The following is a 5,870-nucleotide window of genomic DNA, read 5'->3' as shown; positions in this document are numbered from 1 at the left end:
CAGACGTGATGACCACTACACTATGAAACCTTTGAAATCCTGCAAAGTAGAGGCAATTAGAGACGAGTTTTGACCGCCAGGGGAAAAAAAACAAATTCGTAGCTCTGTTGGTGATGGAAGCTAAAACATCCCGTTATTCGGCAACAAAGCCAAGAACTTTATATATTGCAGGTTGATAGGATATAATTTCAACACCAAGAACACATGGGTTTCATTGGGGATTGAACCAAGACCTTCTGCGTGTAAAGCAGACGTGATGACCACTACTCTATGAAACCTGATGGAAAGTTACTGTGTATTGGCTAGCAGAGCAGAATTGTGACTGACGGGGCCTTTTTATTGCTGAGGGAAAGTATTTTTGGTTAATGAAACATTTACAATTTTTATTACATATTTTACCAGTTTTATTCCTACAAGGGATTTTGCTTAAATTGAAGTTTATATTGAATGTGTTACTTTTTTCTCCATAGTTTAGTCTTTTGCTTTTGTATTTATGGGAACTATACATTTTGAAACAAACAGGATTTTAATAATATGGGATTATGTTTTCTGCTAAAATGGTCAATAAAAAAGAAACCCAAAATCGTAGATCTCTTTGTGATGGAAGCCAAAATGTATTGTCATTTGGCAACGAAACCAAGAATTTCACATATTACAAGTCGATAGAAAATTACTTCAACACCAAAAACAGATTGGTTTCACTGGGGATTGAACCCAGAACCTTCCGCGTGTGAAGCAGACATGATGACCACTACACTATGAAACCTTTGAAATCCTGCAAAGTAATGGCAATTAGAGACGAGTTTTGACCGCCAGGGGAAAAAAAACAAATTCGTAGCTCTGTTGGTGATGGAAGCTAAAACATCCCGTTATTCGGCAACAAAGGCAAGAACTTTATATATTGCAGGTTGATAGGGTATTATTTCAACACCAAGAACACATGGGTTTCACTGGGGATTGAACCCAGGACCTTCTGCGTGTAAAGCAGACGTGATTTCCACTACACTATGAAACCTTTGAAAGCCTGCAAAGTAATGGCAATTAGAGACGAGTTTTGACCGCCAGGGAAAAAAAAAAAACAAATTCGTAGCTCTGTTGGTGATGGAAGCCAAAACATCGCATCATTCGGCAACAAAGCCAAAAACTTCATATATTGTAATTTAATTGGGTATTATTTCAACACCAAGAACAGATTGCTTTTACTGGAGATTGAACGCAGGACCTTTAGCGTGTTAAGCAGACGTGATGACCACTACTCTATGAAACCAGATGGAAAGTTACTGTGTATTGGCTAGCAGAGCAGAATTGTAACTGACGGGGCGTTTTTATTGCTGAAGGAAAGTATTTTTGGTTAATGAAACATTTACAATTTTTATTACATATTTTACCAGTTTTATTCCTACAAAGGGATTTTGCTTAAATGGAAGTTTACATTGAATGTGTTACTTTTTTCTACATAGTTTAGTCGTTTGCTTTTGTATTTAAAGGAACTATATATTTTGAAACAAACAGGATTTTTATAATATGGGATTATGTTTTCTGCTAAAATGGTCAATAAAAAAGAATCCCAAAATCGTAGTTCTCTTGGTGATGGAAGCCAAAATATATTATCAGTTGGCAACAAAGCCAAGAATTTCATATATTACAGGTTGATAGCAAATTACTTTAACAGCTAAAACGGCTTGTTTTTACTGGGGATTGAACCCAAGACCTGCTGCGTTTGAAGTAGACATGATGACCACTCCACTATGAAACCTGTGAAATCATGCAAAGTAATGGCAATTAGAGACGAGTTTTGACCGCCAGGGGAAAAAAAAAATAATTTGTAGTTCTGTTTGTTATGGAAGCCAAAACATCCCGTTATTCGGCAACAAAGCCAAGAACTTTATATATTGCAGGTTGATAGGGTATTATTTCAACACCAAGAACACATGGGTTTCACTGGGGATTGAACCCAGGACCTTCTGCATGTAAAGCAGACGTGATTTCCACTACACTATGAAACCTTTGAAATCCTTCAAAGTAATGGCAATTAGAGACGAGTTTTCACCGCCAGGGGGAAAAAAACAAATTCGTAGCTCTGTTGGTGATGGAAGCCAAAACATCGCGTCATTCGGCAACAAAGCCAAGAACTTCATAAATTGCAGGTTGATAGGGTTTTATTTCAACACCATGAACAGATAGGTTTTACTGGGGATTCAACCTAAGCCCTTCTGCGTGTTAAGCAGATGTGATGAGCACTACACTATGAAACCTGATGGAAAGTTACTGTGTATTGGCTAGCAGAGCAGAATTGTGACTGACGGGGCCTTTTTATTGCTGAAGGAAAGTATTTTTGGTTAATGAAACATTTACAATTATTATTACATATTTTACCAGTTTTATTCCTACAAAGGGATTTTGCTTAAATTGAAGTTTACATTGAATGTGTTACTTTTTTCTACATAGTTTAGTCGTTTGCTTTTGTATTTATGGGCACTATATATTTTAAAACAAATAGGATTTTTATAATATGGGATTATGTTTTCTGCTAAAATGGTCAAGAAAAAAGAAACCAAAATCGTAGTTCTCTTTGTGATGGAAGCCAAAATGTATTGTCATTTGGCAACGAAACCAAGAATTTTACATATTACAAGTCGATAGGAAATTACTTCAACACCAAAAATGGATTGGTTTCACTGGGGTTGAACCCAGGACCTTCTGCGTAGAAAGCAGACGTGATGACCTCTACACTATAAAACCTTTGAAACCCTGCAAAGTAATGGCAATTAGAGATGAGTTTTGACCGCCAGGGAAAAAAAACAAATTCATAGCTCTGTTGGGTATGGAAGCTAAAACATACCATTATTCGGCAACAAAGCCAAGAACTTTATATATTGCCGGTTGATAGGGTATTATTTCAACACCAAGAACACATGGGTTTCACCGGGGATTGAAACCAAGACCTTCTGCGTGTAAAGTAGACGTGATGACCACTACTCTATGAAACCTGATAAAAAGTTACTGTGTATTGGCTAGCAGAGCAGAATTGTGACTGACGGGGCCTTTTTATTGCTGAAGGAAAGTATTTTTGGTTAATGAAACATTTACTATTTTTATTATATATTTTACCAGTTTTATTCCTACAAAGGGATTTTGCTTAAATTGAAGTTTATATTGAATGTGTTACTTTTTTCTACATAGTTTAGTCGTTTGCTTTTGTATTTCTAGGAACTATATATTTTAAAACAAATAGGATTTTTATAATATGGGATTATGTTTTCTGCTAAAATGGTCAATAAAACAGAAACCCAAAATCGTAGTTCTCTTTGTGATGGAAGCCAAAATGTATTGTCATTTTTCAACGAAACCAAGAATTTCACATATTATAAGTCGATAGCAAATTACTTCAACAGCAAAAACAGCTTGTTTTTACTGGGGATTGAACCCAGGACCTTCTGTGTGTGAAGTAGACGTGATGACGACTCCACTATGAAACCTGTGAAATCCTGCAAAGTAATGGCATTTAGAGACGAGTTTTGACCGCCAGGGGAAAAAAAAAAAATAATTTGTAGTTCTGTTTGTGATGGAAGCCAAAACGTCCCGTCATTCGGCAACAAAGCCGAGAACTTCATATATTGTAGTTGGATAGCGTACTCACACTATTATGACATTTCAGTGTATAGTGAGCGTGAACAGCGCCTTCAGATCACTGCTGTTTGTATAATGGCGAACGCCATTTTTTTTTTTTTTCCTTGTCTTCCTTCCCTAAGCGCGCGCGTCTTGTGGGGCAGGCCAGCATGTCAGCCAATCCCAGACACACACACAGCTAAGTGTACTTTTAGCCAGAGAAGCAACGGCATGTGTGATAGGATGTCCATGTCACATGTCGCTGCATTATAAAACCGGACATTTTCCTCCAGGACGCCATTATCTCCCTTCTGCGTCCTTGGTGTCAGACATCACTGGCGCAGCTCCGTCCTGAGTCCTATCGCTGATACAGCTGTATGCGCTCCATACACAGCGCTGGACAGCATAGGGATAGCATAGGGATAGCACTTTCCATCAGTCCTTTTAAGGGCTCGTACCAGCAGGGTCAGAGCCATAGGTGACAGGTCCTGAAAACAGCGACAGCGACTGTGTAGCCAAGGTCAGGGATTTCGTCGCTGCATTTCCCCATTAGGAAGGAATAGAAAGGCAGGCTTCCATTCCTCTACCCAGAGCCCCACAATCCTGGCACTGTACCCTCCTGTCCTCTGCACACTCCAACTCATTATAACTAAGCCATTATACTAGCAAACACTCAGTGTACCTAGTGGCATCCTAAACGTGGCTATTGGACTTTGCTATAGTCCCGCTAGTGCAAAGATATTTGCAGCACCTCTGCCTGCATTGCACACTCCAACTCATTATAACTAAGCCATTATACTAGCAAACACTCAGTGTACCTAGTGGCATCCTAAACGTGGCTATTGGACTTTTGTCTAGTCACACTAGTGCAAAGACATTTGCAGCACCTCTGCCTGTATTGCACACTCCAACTCATTATAACTAAGCCATTATACTAGCAAACACTCAGTGTACCTAGTGGCATCCTAAACGTGGCTATTGGACTTTTGTCTAGTCACACTAGTGCAAAGACATTTGCAGCACCTCTGCCTGCATTGCACACTCCAACTCATTATAACTAAGCCATTATACTAGCAAACACTCAGTGTACCTAGTGGCATCCTAAACGTGGCTATTGGACCTTTGTCTAGTCACACTAGTGCAAAGATATTTGCAGCACCTCTACCTGCATTGCACACTCCAACTCATTATAACTAAGCCATTATACTAGCAAACACTCAGTGTACCTAGTGGCATCCTAAACGTGGCTATTGGACTTTTGTCTAGTCACACTAGTGCAAAGACATTTGCAGCACCTCTGCCTGCATTGCACACTCCAACTCATTATAACTAAGCCATTATACTAGCAAACACTCAGTGTACCTAGTGGCATCCTAAACGTGGCTATTGGACTTTTGTTTAGTCACACTAGTGCAAAGACATTTGCAGCACCTCTGCCTGCATTGCACACTCCAACTCATTATAACTAAGCCATTATACTAGCAAACACTCAGAGTACCTAGTGGCATCCTAAACGTGGCTATTGGCCTTTTGTCTAGTCACACTAGTGCAAAGACATTTGCAGCACCTCTGCCTGCATTGCCCACTTTAACTCATTATAACTAAGCCATTATACTAGCAAACACTCAGTGTACCTAGTGGCATCCTAAACGTGGCTATTGGACTTTGCTATAGTCCCACTAGTGCAAAGATATTTGCAGCACCTCTACCTGCATTGCACACTCCACCTCATTATAACTAAGCCATTATACTAGCAAACACTCAGTGTACCTAGTGGCATCCTAAACGTGGCTATTGGACTTTGCTATAGTCCCACTAGTGCAAAGATATTTGCAGCACCTCTACCTGCATTGCACACTCCAACTCATTATAACTAAGCCATTATACTAGCAAACACTCAGTGTACCTAGTGGCATCCTAAACGTGGCTATTGGACTTTTGTCTAGTCACACTAGTGCAAAGACATTTGCAGCACGTCTGCCTGCATTGCACACTCAAACTCTTTTTAACTAAGCCATTATACTAGCAAACAGTCAGTGTACCGAGTGGCATCCTAAACATGGCTATTGGACTTTTGTGTAGTCACACTAGTGGAAAGATATGTGCAGCACGTCTGCCTGCATTGCACACTCAAACTCTTTTTAACTAAGCCATTATACTAGCAAACAGTCAGTGTACCTAGTGGCATCCTAAACGTGGCTATTGGACTTCTGTATAGTCCCACTAGTGCACAGATATTTGCAGCACCTCTGCCTGCATTG

The 5,870-nt window shown here is 39.7% G+C and overlaps 3 non-coding genes across 3 annotated transcripts; all 3 read right to left on the bottom strand.

Annotated features, from left to right (window-relative positions):
* Positions 1-942: 942 nt before the first annotated feature.
* TRNAV-UAC (transfer RNA valine (anticodon UAC)) lies at positions 943-1,015 on the bottom strand. The gene has a single exon. It is a non-coding gene; the product is annotated as a tRNA-Val (tRNA).
* A 918-nt stretch (positions 1,016-1,933) lies between these two features.
* Positions 1,934-2,006, bottom strand: TRNAV-UAC (transfer RNA valine (anticodon UAC)). The gene has a single exon. It is a non-coding gene; the product is annotated as a tRNA-Val (tRNA).
* A 664-nt stretch (positions 2,007-2,670) lies between these two features.
* Positions 2,671-2,742, bottom strand: TRNAR-UCU (transfer RNA arginine (anticodon UCU)). Its single transcript has one exon. It is a non-coding gene; the product is annotated as a tRNA-Arg (tRNA).
* Positions 2,743-5,870: the final 3,128 nt, after the last annotated feature.

Source organism: Anomaloglossus baeobatrachus, chromosome 2 (assembly GCF_048569485.1).
Source record: "Anomaloglossus baeobatrachus isolate aAnoBae1 chromosome 2, aAnoBae1.hap1, whole genome shotgun sequence".
Lineage (NCBI taxonomy): Eukaryota > Metazoa > Chordata > Amphibia > Anura > Aromobatidae > Anomaloglossus > Anomaloglossus baeobatrachus.
The sequence above is the reverse complement of the archived record's forward strand: the minus strand, read 5'-3'. Positions and strand labels throughout refer to the sequence as shown.